A 22,389-nucleotide genomic window follows, 5' to 3' on the forward strand; every position below is an offset into this window, starting at 1 on the left:
CTTTAACTTAAAATACCACTTCTGGTGCTACATTGCACATCTTTCCAGATTTGATTGTCAATCTCAGGTGGTGATGTGGCTTAGTTGGTTAAGTCTAGTATGCAGGAGTTTCTGTGTTCAAATCCCAGTGATTCCTTTTGAGGTGAAAGTAGCTCAGTGCTTTGAAGTTTTAGAATGAATCTAGTCAACAGAAGCATCGCAAGTTGTGCTGTGGCTTAGTTGGTTAAAGCGCCTGTCGAGTAAACATGCAATCCTGGGTCTGAAACCCAGCATTGCCTTTTGGGCAGCACTAATTGGTATGCAAGGACAAGTTCCACTCTCTACCGATCAAATTTATGAAAACATATTAAATGTGCCTTTCCATGTGGCTTTGGAATATCTGTGAGTGCAAAAATGCAACTTATTCGGGTGTTCCAATGCAAATTTCTCCTTACAGATTTAATTGTCTATCAACAATACAAAACATGGTGCTGTGGCTTAGTTGGTTAAAGCACCTGTCTAGTAAACAGGAGATCCTGGGTTCGAATCCCAGCAGTGCCTTGTAGGGCAGCACAAACTGTGTGTGCAAAGACAAATCCCACTGTCTACCTATCGAACTAATGAAATTTGGAGATTTTCCCTTTCCATGTTGCTTTCAAATAGCTGTGAATCTGCTTAAATACCACTTCTGGTGCTACATTGCACATTTTTCTGATTTGATTGTCAATCTCAGGTGGTGATGTGGCATAGTTGGTTAAAGTGACTGTCTAGTATGCAGAAGTTTCTGGTTTCAAATCCCAGTGGTTCCTTCAGAAGTGCTCAGTGCGTGGAAGTTTTAGAATGAATCTAGTCAACAGAAGCGTTGCAAGTTGTGCTGTGGCTTAGTTGGTTAAAGCGCCTGTCGAGTAAACAGGCAATCCTGGGTCCGAAACCCAGCATTTCCTTTTGGTATGCAAGGACAAGTTCCACTCTCTACCGATCAAACTTATGAAAACATATTAAATGTGCCTTTCCATGTGGCTTTGGAATATCTGTGAGTCTGCAAAAATGCAATTTTTTCGGGTGTTCTAATGCAAATTTCCCCTTACAGATTTAAGTGTCTATCTACTGTACTTAACATGGTGCTGTGGCTTAGTTGGTTAAAGCACCTGTCTAGTAAACAGGAGATCCTGGGTTCAAATCCCAGCAGTGCCTTGTAGGGCAGCACAAACTGTGTGTGCAAAGACAAATCCCACTGTCTACCTATCGAACTAATGAAATTCTGAGATTTTTCCCTTTCCATGTTGCTTTCGAATAGCTGTGAATCTGCTGTAATACCACTTCTGGTGCTACATTGCAAGTTTTTACAGATTTGATTGTCAATCAAATCTGCACATTTTTACAGATTTGATTCTCAATCTCAGGTGGTGCTGAGGCTAAGTTTGTTAAAGTGTCTGTCTAGTAAACAGGAGATTCTAGGTTAAAATCCCAGTGGTTCCTTTTGAGGTGAAAGTAGCTCAGTGCGTGTACATTTTAGAATTAATCTATTCAAGAGAAGACTTGCAAGTGGTGCTGTGGCTTAGTTGGTTAAAGCGCCTGTCTAGTAAACAGGAGATCCTGGGTTCAAATCCCAGCAGTGCCTTAGATATTCTTGTCCAACTGCAGGCTCAGGCCAACCACACTGAACATTGACACAGGAGTCCAGTTTTAGTAGTTGCACAAGTGGTGCTGAGGCTTAGTTGGTTAAAGCACCTGCCTGGTAAACATGCCATCCTGGGTCTGAAACCCAGCATTGCCTTTTGGGCAGCACTAATTGGTATGCAAGGACAAGTTCCACTCTCTACCGATCAAACTTATACAAACATATTAAATGTGCCTTTCCATGTGGCTTTGGAATATCTGTGAGTCTGCAAAAATGCAACTTATTCGGGTGTTCCAATGCAAATTTCTCCTTACAGATTTAATTGTCTATCTACAATATTTAACATGGTGCTGTGGCTTAGTTTGTTAAAGCGCCTGTCTTGTAAACAGGTAGATCCTAGGTTCAAATCCCAGCAGTGCCTTATAGGGCAGCATAAACTCTGTATGCTAAGACAAATCCCAATGTCTACCTATCGAACTAATGAAATTTGGAGATTTGTCCCTTTCCATGTTGCTTTCGAATAGCTGTGAATCTGCTGAAATACCACTTCTGGTGCTACATTGCACATTGTTACAGGTTTGATTGTCAATCAAATCTGCACATTTTTACAGATTTGATTCTCAATCTCAGGTGGTGCTGTGGCTTAGTTGGTTAAAGTGTCCGTCTAGTAAACAGGAGATTCTAGGTTAAAATCCCAGTGGTTCCTTTTGAGGTGAAAGTAGCTCAGTGCGTGTACGTTTTAGAATTAATCTATTCAAGAGAAGACTTGCAGGCGATGCTGTGGATTAGTTGGTTAAAGCGCCTGTCTAGTAAACAGGGGATCCTGGGTTCAAATCCCAGCAGTGCCTTAGATATTCTTGTCCAACTGCAGGCTCAGGCCAAACACACTGAACATTGACACAGGAGTACAGTTTTAGTAGTTGCACAAGTGGTGCTGAGGCTTAGTTGGTTAAAGCGCCTGCCTGGTAAACATGCAATCCTGGGTCTGAAACCCAGCATTGCCTTTTGGGCAGCACTAATTGGTATGCAAGAACAAGTTCCACTCTCTACCGATCAAACTTATAAAAACATATTAAATGTGCCTTTCCATGTGGCTTTGGAATATCTGTGAGTCTGCATAAATGCAATTTATTCAGGTGTACCAATGCAAATGTCCCTTTACAGATTTAATTAACTATCTACAATAAAAAACATGGTGCTGTGGCTTAGTTGGTTAAAGCGCCTTTTTCCCTTTCCATGTTGTTTTCGAATAGCTGTGAATCTGCTTAAATGCCACTTCTGGTGCTACGTTGCACATTTTTACAGATTGGATTGTCAATCACAGGTGGTGCTGTGGTTTAGTTGGTTAAAGTGCCTGTCTAGTATGCAGGAGTTTCTGGGTTCAAATCCCAGTGGTTCCTTTTGAGGTGAAAGTAGCTCAGTGCTTGGAAGTTTTAGAATTAATCTAGTCAACAGAAGCATTGCAAGTTGTGCTGTGGCTTAGTTGGTTAAAGCGCCTGTCGAGTAAACAGGCAATCCTGGGTCCGAAACCTAGCAATTCCTTTTGGTATGCAAGGACAAGTTCCACTCTCTACCGATCAAACTTATGAAAACATATTAAATGTGCCTTCCCATGTGGCTTTGGAATATCTGTGAGTCTGCAAAAATGCAATTTATTTGGGTGTTCCAATGCAAATTTCCCCTTACAGATTTAATTGTCAATCTACAATATAAAACATGGTGCTGTGGCTTAGTTGGTTAAAGCGCCTGTCTCGTAAACAGGAGATCCTGGGTTCAAATCCCAGCAGTGCCTTGTAGTGCAGCACAAACTCTGTATGCAAAGACAAATCCCACTGTCTACCAATCAAACTAAATAAATTTGGAGATTTTTCCCTTTCCGTGTTGCTTTCGAATAGCTGTGAATCTGCTTAAATACCACTTCTGGTGCTACATTGCACATTGTTACAGATTTGATTGTTAATCAAATCTGCAAATTTTTACAGATTTGATTGTCAATCTCAGGTGGTGCTGTGGGTTAGTTGGTTAAAGTGCCTGTCTAGTATGCAGGAGATTCTGGGTTCAAATCCCAGTGGTTCCTTTTGAGGTGAAAGTAGCTCAGTGTTTGGAAGTTTTAGAATTAATCTAGTCAACAGAAGCATTGCAAGTTGTGCTGTGGCTTAGTTGGTTAAAGCGCCTGTCGAGTAAACAGGCAATCCTGGGTCCGAAACCCAGCATTTCCTTCTGGGCAGCATTAATTAACAAATTCCACTCTCTACCGATCAAACTTCTGAAAACATATTAAATGTGCCTTTCCATGTGGCTTTGGAATATCTGTGAGTCTGCAAAAATGCAACTTATTCGTGTGTACCAATGCAAATTTCCCCTTACAGATTTAATTGTCTATCTACAATATAATACATGGTGCTGTGGCTTAGTTGGTTAAAGCGCCTGTCTAGTAAACAGGAGATCCTGGGTTCAAATCCTGGTGGTGCTTTTTAGGGCAGCACAAAATGTATGCAAAGACATATCCCACTGTCTACTAATCGAACTAATGAAATTTGGAAATGTTTGCCTGTCCATGTTGCTTTCGAATAGCTACGGATCTGCTTAAATAAATCTGATGCTACATTGCAAACTTCTACAGATTTGATTGTCAATCAGATCTGCACATTTTTACAGTTTTGATTGTCAATCTCAGGTGGTGCTGAGGCTTAGTTGCTTAAACAGCCTGTCTAGTATACAAGAGATTCGAGGTTAAAATCCCAGTGGTTCCTTTTGAGGTGAAAGTAGCTCAGTGCGTGGACGTTTTAGAATTAATCTATTCAACAGAAGACTTGCAAGCGGTGCTGTGGCTTAGTTAGTTAAAGCGCCTGTCTAGGAATGCTCATCAAACACTTATTTGGAAAATCCCACAGGTGAACAGGCTAATTTGGAACAGGTGGGTGCCATGATTGGGTATAAAAGCAGCTTCCATGAAATGCTCAGTCATTCACAAACAAGGATGAGGCGAGGGTCCCCACTTTGTGAACAAGTGCGTGAGCAAATCGCAAACAGTTTAAGAACAATATTTCTCAATGAGCTATTGCAAGGAATTTAGGGACTTCACCATCTACGGTCTGTAATATCATCAAAAGGTTCAGAGAATCAGGAAAAATCACAGCACGTAACGTTGAATGCCCGTGACTTTCGATCCCTCAGATGGTACTGCATCAAAAAGCGACATCAGTGTGTAAAGGATATCACCACATGGGCTCAGGACATACTTGCCAACCCTCCCGATTTTCCCGGGAGACTCCCGAATTTCAGTGCCCCTCCCGAAAATCTCCCGGGGCAACCATTTTCCCGAATTTCCACCCGGTTAACAATTTTGGGAGCGTGCCTTTAACGTCCTCTACAACCTGTCATCAGGTCCGCTTTTCCTCCATTTTTAACAGCGTGCCGGCCCTGTCACATAATATATGCGGCTTTTACGCACACACAAGTGAATGCAACGCATACTTGATCAACAGCCATACAGGTCACACTGAGGGTGGCCATATAAACAACTTTAACACTGTTACAAATATGTGCCACACTGTGAACCCACACCAAACAAGAATGACAAACACATTTCGGGAGAACATCCGCACCGTAACACAACATAAACACAACAGAACAAATACCCAGAACACCTTGCAGCACTAACTCTTCCAGGACGCTACAATATACACCCCCGCTACCACCAAACCCCCGCCCCCTCCATCTCCCGAATTTGGAGGTCTCAAGGTTGGCAAGTATGGCTCAGGAACACTTCAGAAAACCACTGTCAGTAACTACAGTTGGTCGCTACATCTGTAAGTGCAAGTTGAAACTCTACTATGCAAAGCCAAAGCCATTTATCAACAACACCCAGAAACACCGCCGGCTTCGCTGGGCCCGAGCTCATCTAAGATGGACTGATGCAAAGTGGAAAAGTGTTCTGTGGTCTGACGAGTACACATTTCAAATTGTTTTTGGAAACTGTGGATGTCGTGTCCTCCGGACCAAAGAGGAAGAAAATTATCCGGATTGTTATAGGCGCAAAGTTGAAAAGCCAGCATCTGTGATGGTATGGGGGTGTATTAGTGCCCAAGGCACGGGTAACTTACACATCTGTTAAGGCACCATTAATGCTGAAAGGTACATACAGGTTTTGGAGCAACATATTTTGAAATAGTTGCAGTCTACAAGGCATGTTGTATAAAGATCGTTCGGCTTAGTGCTTTTTTTGCTCACATGTCTTTGTTGCTGCTGCACATGCTCGCATACCAACAACCAGGATCGTACATATAGCACCTGTCAAATGACGCACAAGATGTTTCCATATTATTATAATGGGTTCATGTACAAACATAAGTTTCTATAGATAGATAAATGTTCATCTAACAGGAATGCCCCTTAGTGTTTTTTTCCACCGCATAAATAATGTAGAGGTTAGGCAATCAATCTTTGGGGGATTTGAAATCATAATATTGAACAGGACTGTCAGCCATGCCATTAGCATGATTCATTTCTGGAGTATTACATTTACAATTTTCCCACAAGAACATTGATTCCCTCTTGGTGTGTGTGTGTGTGTGTGTGTGTGTGTGTGTGTGTGTGTGTGTGTGTGTGTGTGTGTGTGTGTGTGTGTGTGTGTGTGTGTGTGTGTGTGTGTGTGTGTGTGTGTGTGTGTGTGTGTGTGTGTGTGTGCGTGTGTGTGTGTGTGTGTTAGCCATGGCATCCATTTATTTGCCTTTTAATGCGCTCGAGCACGTCCCTGCGTGGATTGCCTATGTATGACTCAATTTCCTTCCTATTTTCTTCCGTAATTTCAATGTGAGAAAGTGTATTAATTTTTTTGGGGGTGAGGGAGTGAGAGGAGCCTGTAAATAAAAAAAAATTCCCCCCACCCTATTATGTTACCCACAATGTCTTGTCAGGTCCATACATCATCTCAGCACATCATAATTAATTGCACACTGAACTATTGTGTTCAATTAAGCATGAGAGAATGGATGGAGGGGGATGCAGCGTGTGTTCAGACCTTTATTACTTACACTAAAGAGGTCACTTTTTTTGTGTGTAGTGCCTCACGAAACCAAAGCATATATATATTATTTATTTAGTTATGTTTTTATTTACTTTTATTAGGGATATATATATATATATATATATATATATATATATATATATATATATATATATATATATATATATATATATATATATATATATATATATATATATATATATATATATATATACATATATATATATATACATATATATATATATATATATATATATATATATATACTGTATGTATATATATATATATATATATATATATATATATATATATATATATATATATATATATATATATATATATATATATATATATATACATATACATATATATATATATATATATATATATATATATATATATATATATATATATATATATATATATATATATATATATATATATATATATATATATATTAGGGCTGGGAATCTTTGGGTGTCCCACGACTCGATTCAAAATCGATTCTTGGGGTCACGATTCGATTCAGAATCGATTTTTTTTTTTTCAATTCAACACGATTCTCAATTAATTTTATGAAAACAATACACAACAATACCATAATAATGCAATACAATTTCAAAACAAAACCCGACCCAGCAACATTCAGAATAGCAATAAACAGAGCAATTGAGAGCAATTGAGGACACACAAACATGACACGGAACAATCTAAAAGTAGTGAGACAAAAATGAATATTATCAACAACAGTATCAATATTAGTAACAATTTCAACATAGCAGTGATTAAATATCCCTCATTGATATTATCATTACAAACATGAATAAAATAAAAAAATTCAAAAAATGAACAATAGTGTCACAGTGGCTTACACTTGCATCGCATCTCATAAACTAAATGTCTAATGATAATGTCAATGAGGGATTTTTAATCACTGCTATGTTGAAATTGTAACTAATATTGATACTGTTGTTGATAATATTCATTTTTGTTTCACTACTTTTGGTTTGTTCTGTGTCGTGTTTGTGTCTCCTCTCAATTGCTCTGTTTATTGCAGTTCTGAGTGTTGCTGGGTCGGGTTTGGTTTTGGAATTGGATTGCATTGTTATGGTATTGCTGTGTATTGTTTTGTTGGATTGATTAATTTAAAAATAAAAATTTAATTTAAAAAAAATCAATTTTTAAAAAATGAGAATCGATTCTGAATTGCACAACGGGAGAATCGCGATTTGAATTCGAATCGATTTTTTCCCACACCCCTAATATATATATATATTTAGTTTTTTTTGTTCGGATTACCTGTATGTTTTGTTATTGTGTTAAAGTACCGCTAGAGTGAAAATCAAGTTGACTTTATGTGCTTCATTGTGTTTGATTGTACCCATTGAACCATAGCCAAGTGTATCTACAATCCGGAAAAGTATGTGAAAATATTGTCTAAACATCACAAAGTGTCACAAATTCAGACGGCAATTTTGAATATTTCGTGCCGAATATATATTCGGCAATTTCAGTAGATTCTACGACACTGTAGTAACGGTTCTGCACTCTTACCATGTTATTAGATCAGTCATACTAGAAATATGCAAAAATTGGAAAGAGATGTGGTGTTTATTATTCACAATCCTTATGTAAGTCAAGAACTTAGAGGAAAAACTAACTTAAAAGATTTGTATGCTCGTACAACAATAAAAACCTTTAGCATATCAGTATATGGAATTAAATTATGGAATGGATTAAGCAAAGAAGTTAAACAATGTACTGATATGATCCAGTTTAAGTGGTTGTTCAAATTAATAGGGCTTACAAAGTACAAAGAAGAACAATTATGAGAAATACCTTCAACATACCTTATTGAAAATGGGATATTCTTCATCTCAGTATGTTTATCATGACTGACTTAATTATCTGTTACAAGAACTGCTGTATTAATCATTCACTGATGTAACTGTGTTCCAAAAAGAAGACATTAAATGAACGTATGTATTTGTAAACGCTCCGAAGTATGTAAGGGGTAGGATTAAATAAGCTTTGCTTCTTCCTACTCCTTTTTCGGACATGATGTAAAGAGAAATTACATGAAATTGTGTGATGTATTATACTGTAAGTGTGTTCATGTTTGAAATCAACTAAAAAAAATAAATAAATGTGCGTGGCTTTTTTATGCATTCAAAATCGTAAATCAATAGCTAACAATAGAGTCAACAGATTGAGAGTCCTCTAATGCACCCACTATACCCTCAAAAACATCAGAAACCACCAACAATACTCCATTTAATGTTGTGACCTGAAAATTGACCAAATATGCTCCTGATGGGTCCTGGTTAGCGCCTTGCATGGCAGCTTCCGCCATCAGTGTGTGAATGGGTGAATGTGGAAATAGTGCCCCTGTGTGGTGTTCGAGTCTGTGGGACCCGTTTTCATTTTTTATTAAAAAGAAAATGATACAATTAATTAATTTTTCAAACTGTGACTCACTGGCGTTGGCTCATTTTCTGTGAAGAACACACACACACACACACACACACACACACACACCAACACACACACACACAAACACACACACACACACACACACACACACACACACACACACAGCAGGCCTAGACAGGAGGAGGACAGAGTGTAGGTACACAGAACATCAGAGGGTCAAATGTGCGAGAAAATGAGAGCAGATAGTGTTGACAAACAATGTTGCAACCTTGTGTGGGAACCGCAGGTGAAGAAACTGGCAGAGAAATGTCCAATGCAACGTTCATATTGTTGTTACTCAGCCAGTGTTTGTGGGTCTGATGGACCCGTTGCATTTTGTGGCTTTTAATGCCTCACAATCAAACACTTTTATGTTAAAATACTGAACAGACGTTTATTGGGATAAGGTAAACATTTGTTCAGCATTTTAACATAAAAGTGTGTGATTGTGAGGCATTAAAAGCCACAAAATGCAACGGGTCCATCAGACCCACAAACACTGGCTGAGTAACAACAATATGAGTTCGCAAATGTTACACCTTTCCTGCTTGTCGGCTCCCGGACCGTGGTCGAGGAGCGCAGGGGAGATTTTCCCTCTAGCACCGTTTTAAATGATAAATGGGTTATACTTGTATAGCGCTTTTCTACCTTTAACCCTTGTGTAATGTTCATATTGTTGTTACTCAGCCAGCGTTTGTGGGTCTGATGGACCCGTTGCATTTTGTGGCTTTTAATGTCTCACAATCAAACACTTTTATGTTAAAATACTGAACAGATGTTTATTGGGATAAGGTAAAATGCCACAAAATGCAACGGGTCCATCAGACCCACAAACACTGGCTGACTTACACAAGGGTTAAAGGTAGAAAAGCGTTATACAAGTATAACCCATGTATCATTTAAATTGGCGCTAGAGGGAAAATCTGCCCTGCGCTCCTCGACCACGGTCCGGGAGCCGACAAGCAGGAAAGGTGTAACATTTGCAAACTCAGGGAATGACAGATAATACATGTGATCGGTATTGGTATCGGACAATCTCACTGACGAATGATTGGTATGGCAATCAGCAACATAAAACCGTGATCGGAACATCCCTGATTGCTACAATATTAACCTTTTACCGTAACCTCACTCAAACCAGAGAATCTACCTGGGCAATATTAAATGCATCTGTGCTGCAAACGCAAACATATTGTGCCTTTGTTTGCACTTTGGCAAGATCAGCCCCTCCCGCCTTTATGCAAATCCAAAGCAGGTCATCGCTCTCCTACTGACTCATCAGCAGCAAAAAGTACTCAAGGCTGAGAACGTGAAAGAGAGTCCGGTTGGAGGATCCGATGGCTGAGAAGATGGAGGAAGGGGGAGTGTGTGGGGGGGGTGCTTGATGCAGAAGAAATGGGTCACTGAGCTAAGATGCAGGTACATCATGTCTTGGCAACATTCTGAAACTGTCCCATCTGACCTCATTTTCTCATTAGGTCCCACTCTTTTTTTTTAAGGGGTTAGGGAAACTATAACATTGCAGATTGGTCGTCATGGTGACCGCAATAGGAAGTGATGATTCAGGAGTAGAAACTGTGTCACCGGCAGTTTGGATGGCAGATGCTGTCTGGTCCCAAAAGGTCACCGCCTCTGAAGTGGGGGAGAAAACATGTCTGGAACGTTTAAAGTCCGGACCGGCACCAGACCTCAAGTATGTGTTTTCTTGTCGGGGGGTTTTGCTCAACGTGATCATTGGAGCTTCCTCATTTTGATTACAAAATAAATAGCACTAATTGTTTTATTAAAAACAATTAAAATGTTTTGTATATTGTGCTCCCAAGTTAATGTTGCTGTACATTTTGAATTCATTATTATCTAAGTTTATTTAAAGGCCTACTGAAACCCACAACTACCGACCACGCAGTCTGATAGTTTATATATCAATGATGAAATCTTAACATTGCAACACATGCCAATACGGTCAGGTTAACTTATAAAGTGCAATTTTAAATTTCCCGCTAAACTTCCGTTTGAAAACGTCTATATATGATGACGTATGCGCGTGACGTCACTAGTTAAACGGAAGTATTGGTACACCATTGTATCCAATACAAAAAAGCTCTGTTTTCATCTCAAAATTCCACAGTATTCTGGACATCTGTGTTGGTGAATCTTTTGCAATTTGTTTAATGAACAATGGAGACTGCAAAGAAGAAAGCTGTAGGTGGGATCGTTGTATTAGCGGCTGGCTGTAGCAACACAACCAGGAGGACTTTGACTTGGATAGCAGATGCGCTAGCCGACGCTAGCCGCCGACCGCACGGATGAGTCCTTCGTCCTTCCGTCGATCGCTGGAACGCAAGTGAGCACGGGTGTTGATGAGCAGATGAGGGCTGGCTGGCGTAGGTGGAGCGCTAATGTTTTTATCATAGCTCTGTAAGGTCCCGTTGCTAAGTTAGCTTCAATGGCGTCGTTTGCAACAGCATTGTTAAGCTTCGCCAAGCTGGAAAGCATTAACCGTGTAGTTACATGTCCAGGGTTTAATAGTATTGTTGATTTTATGTCTATCCTTCCATGCAGGGGTTTTTTTTTTTTTTTTCTATCTGCAGTTAAGCCCGATGCTATCACGTTAGCTCCGTAGCTAAAGTGTTTCGCCGATGTATTGTCGTGGAGATAAAAGTCACTGTGAATGTCCATTTTGCGTTCTCGACTCTCATTTTCAAGAGGATATAGTATCCGAGGTGGTTTAAAATACAAATCCGTGATCCACAATAGAAAAAGGAGAAAGTGTGGAATCCAATGAGCCCTTATACCTAAGTTACGGTCAGAGCGAAAAAAGATACGTCCTGCACTGCACGCTAGTCCTTCACTCTCACGTTCCTCATCCACGAATCTTTCATCCTCGCTCAAATTAATGGGGTAATCGTCGCTTTCTCGGTCCGAATCTCTCTCGCTGCTGGTGTAAACAATAGGAAAATGTGAGCAGCCCTTCCTCCTGTGACGTCACGCTACTTCCGGTATAGGCAAGGCTTTTTTTTATCAACGACCAAAAGTTGCGAAATTACTCGTCGTTGTTCTCTACTAAATCCTTTCAGCAAAAATATGGCAATATCGCAAAATGATCAAGTATGACACATAGAATGGATCTGCTATCCCTGTTTAAATGAAAAAAAAATTATTTCAGTAGGCCTTTAAAGCACGCCCCCAATATAGTTGTCCGGCTGAAAATCGGGAGATTTTCGGGAGAATGGTTGTCCCGGTAGATTTTCGGGAGAGGCACTGAAATTCGGGAGTCTCCCGGAAAATTCGGGAGGGTTGGCAAGTATGGTGTTGAAAAGCATACGCAGGACAGAGCTGCAGCACAATCAATCAATCAATCAATCAATCAATGTTTATTTATATAGCCCTAAATCACAAGTGTCTCAAAGGGCTGTACAAGCCACAACGACATCCTCGGTACAGAGCCCACATACGGGCAAGGAAAACTCACCCCAGTGGGACGTCAATGTGGATGACTATGAGAAACCTTGGAGAGGACCGCATATGTGGGTAACCCCCCCCCCCTCTAGGGGAGACCGAAAGCAATGGATGTCGAGTGGGTCTGACATAATATTGTGAAAGTCCAACACATCAGCGAAAGTCCAGTCCATAATGGGGCCAGCAGGAACCATCCCGAGTGGAGACGGGTCAGCAGCGTAGAGATGTCCCCATCTGATGGACAGGCTAGCGGTCCACCGCGGGTTGGGAGCAGAGTAGAAAAGAAAAGAAAAGAAACGGCAGATCAACTGGTCTAAAAAGGGAGTCTATTTAAAGGCTAGAGTATAAAAATGAGTTTTAAGATGAGACTTAAATGCTTCTACTGAGGTAGCATCTCTAACTTTTACCGGGAGGGCATTCCATAGTATTGGAGCCCGAATAGAAAACGCTCTATAGCCCGCAGACTTTTTTTGGGCTCTGGGAATCACTAATAAGCCGGAGTTCTTTGAACGCAGATTTCTTGCCGGGACATATGGTACAATACAATCGTCAAGATAGGCAGGAGCTTGACCGTGTAATATTTTATACGTAAGTAGTAAAACCTTAAAGTCGCATCTTAGGTGCACAGGAAGCCAGTGCAAGTGAGCCAGTATAGGCGTAATATGATCAAACTTTCTTGTTTTTGTCAAAAGTCTTTCAGCCGCATTTTGTACCATCTGTAATCTTTTAATGCTTATTTTCGGAGGCCCGAAAATAAAACGTTACAGTAATCGAGACGAGATGTAACGAACGCATGGATAATGATCTCAGCATCGCTGGTGGACAAAATGGAACGAATTTTAGCGATATTACGGAGATGAAAGAAGGCCGTTTTTGTAACACTCTTAATGTGTGACTCAAACGAGAGAGTTGGGTCGAAGATAATACCCAGATTCTTTACCGAGTCGCCTTGTTTAATTGTTTGGTTGTCAAATGTTAAGGTGGTATTATTAAATAGATGTCGGTGTTGAGCAGGACCGATAATCAGCATTTCCGTTTTCTTAGCGTTGAGTTGCAAAAAGTTAGCGGACATCCATTGTTTAATTTCATTAAGACACGCCTCCAGCTGACTACAATCCGGCGTGTTGGTCAGCTTTAGGGGCATGTAGAGTTGGGTGTCATCAGCATAACAGTGAAAGCTAACACCGTATTTGCGTATGATGTCACCTAGCGGCAGCATGTAAATACTAAAGAGTGCAGGGCCAAGAACCGAACCCTGGGGAACTCCGCACGTTACCTTAACATAGTCCGAGGTCACATTGTTATGGGAGACACACTGCATCCTGTCAGTAAGATAAGAGTTAAACCAAGACAAGGCTAAGTCTGTCATCCCAATACGCGTTTTGATACGCTCTAATAAAATATTATGATCAACAGTATCGAAAGCGGCGCTAAGATCAAGAAGCAGCAACATAGATGACGCATCAGAATCCATCGTTAGCAATAGATCATTAGTCATTTTTGCGAGGGCTGTCTCCGTAGAGTGATTTGCCCTGAAACCGGACTGAAAAGGTTCACAGAGATTGTTAGACGCTAAGTGTTCATTTAGCTGCTGTGCTACAATTTTTTCGAGGATTTTCGAGATAAACGGAAGGTGGGACACCGGCCGGTAGTTTACCAGGAGATCAGGATCGAGGTTAGGTCTTTTCAGTAGAGGATGAATAACCGCTTTTTTGAATGCTAGGGGAACAGTGCCAGAGGAAAGTGATAAGTTTATAATATTTAACACTGATGGACCTAATAATACAAAAAGCTCCTTGATAAGTTTCCCAGGAATTGGGTCAAGTAAACATGTTGTTTGTTTTGTCCCACTTACACATTTTGACAATTCCTCCAATGTTATTTCATCAAAGAGAGAGAAACTATTTTGGAGGGCGGTATCCGTCGTATATACAGTCGTATTTGTGTTAATAGAACCCAGTTGTAGCTGAGATGCATTGTCTTTAATCTATTTTCTAATGACTTCAATTTTCTTATTAAAGAAATTCATAAAGTCATCTGCTGAGTGGGTGGAGCTGCTGGGAGGAGTCCCTTGTTGGGTTAGCGATGCTACTGTACTAAACAGAAATTTAGGATCATTTTTGTTGAGGTGGATGAGATTTGAGTAATATTTAGCTTTAGCTGAGGTAAGCATGCGTTTATAAGTTATTAAACTATCACACCATGTTTGATGGAAAACCTCAAGTTTAGTCGCACGCCATTTGCGTTCCAGCTTTCTACATGATAATTTCTGGGCTTTAGTTTCTTCTGTAAACCATGGGGTACGCCTTTTAGGGGCCCTTTTTAGCTTTAGCGGTGCTACAATATCAATGGTGTCGCGCAGGGCGTCATTAAAGTTGTTAGTGAGGTTATCAATAGAGCCCACATAATTTGGGAATGGTGCCATTACCGAAGGCAGTAGGTCAGTAAGAGTCGTCGTTGTGGCAGCATTAATGTTGCGGCTGCTGTAGTAGTTATTATTATTATTATTAGTTTGTTGACAATGAGTCAGAACTTCGAATTTTATAAGGTAATGATCGGACATTACTTTAGTGTACGGGAGTATCGTAACTTTAGAGATGGTGACACCCCTGACAAGCACTAGATCTATCGTATTACCGTTGCGATGCGTGGGTTCATTTATTATTTGTGTAAGACCACAGCTATCAATTATAGTCTGGAGCGCCACACATGGAGGGTCCGATGGGGTATTCATATGGGTATTAAAGTCCCCCATTATGATTATATTGTCGGCGTGCGTCACTAGATCAGCAACAAACTCTGAGAATTCACTGATGAAGTCCGAATAGGGCCCAGGGGGGTGGTAGATAACAGCCAGGTGGAGAGGCAGCGGTGTGACAAACCTCAAAGTGAGCACCTCAAACGAGTTATATTTATTATTTAGGTTAGGTGTAAGATTATAGTTTTCATTGTATATTAGTGCGACACCCCCTCCCCTTTTAAGAGGTCGGGCAACATGTGTATTGGTATAGTTAGGAGGAGATGCCTCATTTAGCGCAAAAAAATCGTCTGGTTTGAGCCAGGTCTCGGCGAGACCAACGACGTCAAGTTTGTTATCTCTAATGACTTCATTAACTAATAACGTTTTGGAAGATAATGATCTTATGTTTAAAAAGCCCATATTATAGGTAGTGGGCTGTTTTGAGGATTGTTTGTTGAAATTATCCGAAGTAGCAATATTAATAATGTTGTGTTTATTATGCGTATTGCACTTTAAATAGTTTCGACCATATCTAGGAATTGATACGACGGGGATATTCAGATTGTTTGCTTGATGTTGCGATAAACTGAACGCATCATAGTTAGCTACCTCAGTACAATGTATGTCTGCCTCTGACACGGTCACAAAAGAAAAAACATTATGTGAGTTGTGTTTTATTCTAAGAGAATTGCTATGTGTGCAGGGATTATCCAGCCTGACGCCGGCTAGTTCTAGTTTAAATGGCTTCTTACCCGGAGACTCCACGCTTCTTTGGTTAGCTTTTCTCTTTGTTGTTAGCCCCGCTCGGCAACCCCGCTTCTGCTTCCGCTCGCACCGCTTATGTCGTCTCCATTGGCGGTCACCGCTAGCACTTGACTCCGCTGCTACAAAGGCCGCTCGATGTAGCCCACGAAGTATTCCCATGCTAGCGAGGAGGTCCACCGTACATGCATCTTTCAGTCTATAACGACCCGATCCATCCACATCCAGAATTGTCTGTCGGTCGTATGTGATCACAGAGTGTTCACGCTTTGAGCCAGCCATGAAATTGACAGAAATGACGGGTGTTTTTTGCCAAATCGCTCTACACTCCCAAGAGCGTTAGCCTAGCCGCAGCAAACCAATGCGCCGCCATTAATCGCCTCCTTTCTCACAGCCATTGTCTTTTGTTGCTGCCAAAATAAAGACGCAAAAGAGTAGGGATGATACTCGAAACCGATTTTCCCGGTTGTTCGATAAGAAAAGAACCGAGTCGTCGGACTTGAATCCCTTTTTGAGAACCGGTACCCGTTATCGATACCACTATAGTAAAGAAAAAGAGTTGGTTCTTTATTCGAATCCCTGGGAACGAATCCCGTCCCGACCAGAAATGCCCCGTGGGACATCACAAGAAATTATGTCACGTAGCTCAGTCATTAGGCGCAGATAGCGAAAGCAGGAAAAACAATGGACGGGAAAAAGCGGTCCAAGGTGTAATAAATTTCAAAACAAAAGGTGTAATCCAATGAATAACTTTACTGAGAGATTTGAGCAGGGTACAAACACATGACGAACACTTTTACGACCAACCGGAAACATAGCAACCAGGCTAGCAACGCACCTCCTTTACGGCAGCTGTCGCAACGTTCTTAAAGCAACCGCAGCACATACATATATTTACAACATATATCTCCCTTTTTTAACTTTTGTTTTTCTTTCCTTGTGAACAAAAACAAAATCACACTATGTGTTATCTGTCTAATTATAATTAATGCAGACGAGGCGTGTTGGCTGAGTTCTTGACGTTTACTTTCACAGCGTGCTCATAACCTCATTCTTAGCTGCCGGGTGGTGACATGCAACAACACTTTTCGGGGCTACCGCGCATGCTCCCGTTGCATGCTGGGTAGTGTAGTTGATATATTCTCTAGCTCATAACATCACATCTTTCCCCCTATAAAGAAATAATGTTAACTCAATAAAGTGTATTTCTTTTTTTTAGCTTTAACTTTTCATTTTTTAGCACTGTAACCACATTTGCAAAGAACTTTTCTCTTCATAGAATTTTCTTTCAATAAAGAAATAAAGTGCAAAAATGTCAAAGCATCATAACAAACAGTTATGTCAAATAGCAGCAGAAGTGTACTTTTTGGAGAGCTGTATTATTTTCAGTTTTGTGCCCAAGGGACTGATTTTATTCAACACTATATTATTATTTATACACCTATAGCAGACCTGGGCATTCTGCGGCCCGCGGGCCGCATCCGGCCCTTTGTGCGTCCCTGTCCGGCCCGCGTGAGGCCAATTATAAATTACAAAATAAATTTTTAAAATTATCTATGTCGAGTGTGCAATACAACGGTGCTGCTTTTGTTTTGAAAATCGTTATTTGTATTACTTCCGTGTGGATGTATGCGTGTGCGTGATTGTGAGTGAATGTGAACAGCTGCAATCATTAATTACAAAATAAAGTTGAAAAAACATCTATGTCGTGCGCGCAATACAACTGTGCTGCTTTTATTTTGAAAATTATTATTTATGGGCGTGTGTCAGTGTGTAACCTGCGAGTGAAGGTGCACATGCAGCGACAAGTGATGCACGGTTTACACCCGAGACGCTAAAAAGAGAAAAGTTGATGAAGAATGGCGTGTTTCCAACAAGACATGGACTGCCATGCAACGTTCCCTCTAAGGTGCGTGCCTGCGCAATTGCGCACTGCTCAAGCGTCTGCTGCGCGCAGCAAATATATGCCGCGCACCAAATCAAATCCCATCTGAATTCTAAACAAAATAAACATATTTATTCTGTGTAATTTTGCAATGCAACTTTGAGTGACAGTGACAACAAGCGGCCCTAATGGTGTTCGTCAACACCGTTCAATTGAACACCGTTCAATTATTGTAACGTCTATCGAGATGCTTCGAGGACAGGAATTATATCGATCACTTTATTGAGCAAAACTGTTTATATTCGGCCATAACCACATCAAAAACATAAGTAAAACACTTCTATCTCAAAAAACTAGTCATTTTCTGCCGTACAAACCAGGCCAAAACCAACTTGTCATCTGTCACCAACACGCATAGCACTAAACCACTGGTGCGTTTATGGCCACACAAAAAGTCGGACAACTCAAACATCACACAAAGTTACACTATGACTCCTCAGTCATACGTGTGCTTATTTTACTGTCATTTATTATTAATGTTAATTTATTTATATTAGTCATGGAATGCTGTTACATACACTATGTTGAAGTATTACTATTATTATTAATTATTATTATTATTTATCTTACGGTATATATCAAAAATAATATTGAGCAAAATTTAATTGAAATATTGTCGATGTGGCCCTCCAGCAGTGCTCGGGTTGCTCATGCGGCCCCCGGTAAAAATTAATTGCCCACCCCTGACCTATAGTGATCACAGAGACAGATTGTTTTTGTGTTACTGTATGTATTTGTTTTTCTGAAAAATCCCACTTAATATACTTTGGGTAACAACAGTCAATATATATTTTTTTTAGGGGGGTAACAGTCAATATTTATTTATTTATTAGATTTTTTTTTTTTTCCTATATAATAAAAGTGAGCTTTTGTTAAACCAAATATTGTGTGTTTTTTTCCATATACAACAACCTATCTGGACTCGATAAAAGAATCGATAAGGAATCGGTTCGATAAGAGCAGGGGTGTCCAAAGTGCGGCCCGGGGCCCATTTGCGGCCCGCAGCTAATTGTTTACCGGCCCGCCACACATTCTGGAAATGCTATTGCAAACATTTTTAAATAATTTCAAAAAGTGGAATGAGGTGAAATCTCACGAGAGAAAGTTGCAATGTTGATACAAAGCTGCCATGCAGGCTGTTTTTTTTTCTTTTGTCTTTATTTTTCTTTTCTTGCCATTGCTCCCCAAAAAAATTTGTTTTTCAAAAATTAATGTTAAAATAAATTATTGGCCTATTCAAGGCTCCAAATACTTAAAATATTTCACTTTAAAATGTTTTTGTGGAAAATATTGCATATGTGGTTGCGGTATAAAAACAACGTTTTCTTTGACAAAAGAGCATAAAACAACCAAAATAATAGTTCAAACGTAAAATTGACAGATATATCTGCGGTTGATCTCGTAACTTAAGTGTTGAAAGTAAAACAAATAATAATAAAAATGCATCACTTTATGAGTGGGGGACCTTTTAGATCCCAAAGATATTTAGTGGGATTTTATTTATCTTTTCACTGTGAATGATTACTCAGAAATAATAATACATTTAAATCAATGGTGTCCTGCATTATAGATCTTTTGAGGAATCCAATTACTTCACATCAAACATTTCTTTCTGAATGTTTTGGGCTGTGGGGGAAATACTGCATATTTCAGTTTTACTATGTATTTGACGGAAAAGGCACAAAACCTTTTTTTTTTTTTTTTTACTTTATATCAACCTGAAGTTGATATAGAGATTTACTGTAAGCGTTACATAAAAAATTTAAATAATAATTTGACTTATTTTTAAAGGCCTACTGAAATGAATTTTTTTATTCAAACGGGGATAGCAGATCCATTCTATGTGTCATACTAGATCATTTGGCGATATTGCCATATTTTTGCTGAAAGGATTTAGTAGAGAACATCGACGATAAAGTTCGCAACTTTTGGTCGCTGATAAAAAAAGCCTTGCCTGTACCGGAAGTAGCGTGACGTCACAGGTTGAAGAGCTCCTCACATTTCCCCATTGTTTACAATGCAGCGAGAGCGATTCGGACCGAGAAAGCGACGATTACCCCATTAATTTGAGCGAGGATGAAAGATTTGTGGATGAGGTACGTGAGAGTGAAGGACTAGCGTGCAGTGCAGGACGTATCTTTTTTTCGCTCTCACCGTTAACTTAGGTACAAGTGTTTATTGGATTCCACACTTTCTCCTTTTTCTATTGTGGATCACGGATTTGTATTTTAAACCACCTCGGATACTATATCCTCTTGAAAATGAGAGTCGAGAACGCGAAATGGACATTCACAGTGACTTTTATCTCCACGACAATACATCGGCGAAGCTCTTTAGCTACGGAGCTAACGTGATAGCATCGGGCTGAAATGCAGATAGAAACAAAAGAAATAAACCCCTGACTGGAAGGATAGACAGAAGATCAACAATACTATTAAACCATGGACATATAACTACACGGTTAATGCTTTCCAGGCTGGCGAAGCTTAACAATGCTGTTGCTAACGACGCCATTGAAGCTAACTTAGCAACGGGACCTCACAGAGCTATGCTAAAAACATTAGCTATCCACCTACGCCAGCCCTCATCTGCTCATCAACACCCGTGGTCACCTGCATTCCAGCGATCGACGGCGCAACGAAGGACTTCACCCGATCATAGATGCGGTCGGCGGCCTGGAGACGGAGGAAGTCAAGGTGAGGTCGGCGGCTAGCGCGTCTGCTATCCATCTCAAAGTCCTCCTGGTTGTGTTGCTGTAGTCCGCCGCTAATACACCGATCCCACCTACAACTTTCTTCTTTGCAGACTTCATTGTTCATTAAACAAATTGCAAAAGATTCACCAACACAGATGTCCAGAATACTGTGGAATTTTGAGATGAAAACAGAGCTTCTTGTATTGGATTCAATGGGGTCCGAATACTTCCCTTTCAACAATTGACGTCACGAGCACATGTCATCATACATAGACGTTTTCAACCGGAAGTTTAGCGGGAAATTTAAAATTGCACTTTATAAGTTAACCCGGCCGTATTGGCATGTGTTGCAATGTTAAGATTTCATCATTGATATATAAACTATCAGACTGCGTGGTCGGTAGTAGTGGGTTTCAGTAGGCCTTTAACCTGTTACTGACGGAGACTTATGGTCCCCGGGAGCCCAAAGGTAAAAACTAAACAAAAAATCCATATATGCTTTTATTTTTCCGTGTGTGGCCCTCAGTGGAAAAAGTTTGGACACCCCTGGATAAGAGGATTCGATAATAGGCTCGAACTCGATAATTTCTTATCAAACATCATCCCTACAAAAGAGTGGCCGCAGATTATTTCGATTTAGATACAACATCGGATCGGGACACCCCTAGTAAAATGTGCACGAAGGCGCTTCTTGGAGACACACACACACAGCTCATTAGCAATAAAACCACAGAAACGCCACAGGGTTTACTTTCAAACTGCCTAAATTCCAGAGTTAATGCTAGATTTTGGAGGACACACTTCCACTACACGACTGAGGGACCTCTGAGTCTTATTTAGATTGTTGAAAGCAATAACAACTCCACCATTGTGTTTGACAATGAGTCATATTTACAGGGAGCTGCTCAGCGATGTCACAGAGGATTACAGAAAGTATTTCCCACCAGGGATAAATTAGCTTCATTTAAAGCCAACGCCATAAAGCCAGGAAGTGATGCACTTTATTGGCGGCTTCAAACTCTTTAATCGACACTTTCCCCCTACAGTTGAATAGTCTCCAGAGAAATCAGCCTGCATTAAATCCCATCTCTCTTTGTGAGCATTAGCGTTTATTTAAAAGGGGGAGGGGGGGGGGGGTTTATTAGCAGATTTAAAAGGATTATTTAGATTCTCCCCGATACTGTTTGTCAATTATCGCTCAGCGGCAGTATCTGTAACACACACAAATGTTAAATATTTCAAGTTTGCGCATGAATATTCCATGAGCGTGTTGCAGCCGAAAGAATGAACGTGTGATTAATGGAAAAAGAATGAAAGTCTAATAGAAATTACATTTTTGGAGGGAGAACATCCATAATCTGCTTCCCCCTCTTTTGTTCAAACACAAATGCTCCCGGCTCCAATTTCCATTTCCGACTCGGATAATAATGAGACGGTGAATTGAAGTGGACTAAAAAAGAAGGACTTTCAAGTTGGGCTCAGCTGTATTATGACCTTGATTTTTTTAAAATTTTTTTGTAATTATTGTTTTCCAGAAAAGAATCAATGTGATGCAATCAAATGGAAATGGAAAAAAAAAGGACTTTTGTCATTTCCGTTAATGCACGACACACAAAGACATACCAGGGCCGTATTTTGTCCTTTGGAGGCCCAAGGCTAACCGATCCAAGGTAGGAACATGAATTAA

The 22,389-nt window shown here is 40.1% G+C and overlaps 5 non-coding genes across 5 annotated transcripts; all 5 read left to right on the forward strand.

The window, feature by feature from the left end:
- Positions 1-466: 466 nt before the first annotated feature.
- Positions 467-540, forward strand: trnat-agu (transfer RNA threonine (anticodon AGU)). Its single transcript has one exon. It is a non-coding gene; the product is annotated as a tRNA-Thr (tRNA).
- Positions 541-1,099: 559 nt separating this feature from the next.
- trnat-agu (transfer RNA threonine (anticodon AGU)) lies at positions 1,100-1,173 on the forward strand. The gene has a single exon. It is a non-coding gene; the product is annotated as a tRNA-Thr (tRNA).
- Positions 1,174-1,526: 353 nt separating this feature from the next.
- On the forward strand, positions 1,527-1,600 carry trnat-agu (transfer RNA threonine (anticodon AGU)). Its single transcript has one exon. It is a non-coding gene; the product is annotated as a tRNA-Thr (tRNA).
- Positions 1,601-2,371: 771 nt separating this feature from the next.
- On the forward strand, positions 2,372-2,448 carry trnat-agu (transfer RNA threonine (anticodon AGU)). Its single transcript has one exon. It is a non-coding gene; the product is annotated as a tRNA-Thr (tRNA).
- An 870-nt stretch (positions 2,449-3,318) lies between these two features.
- On the forward strand, positions 3,319-3,392 carry trnat-cgu (transfer RNA threonine (anticodon CGU)). The gene has a single exon. It is a non-coding gene; the product is annotated as a tRNA-Thr (tRNA).
- Positions 3,393-22,389: the final 18,997 nt, after the last annotated feature.

The sequence above is a fragment of the Entelurus aequoreus genome, linkage group LG02, assembly GCF_033978785.1.
Source record: "Entelurus aequoreus isolate RoL-2023_Sb linkage group LG02, RoL_Eaeq_v1.1, whole genome shotgun sequence".
NCBI lineage: Eukaryota > Metazoa > Chordata > Actinopteri > Syngnathiformes > Syngnathidae > Entelurus > Entelurus aequoreus.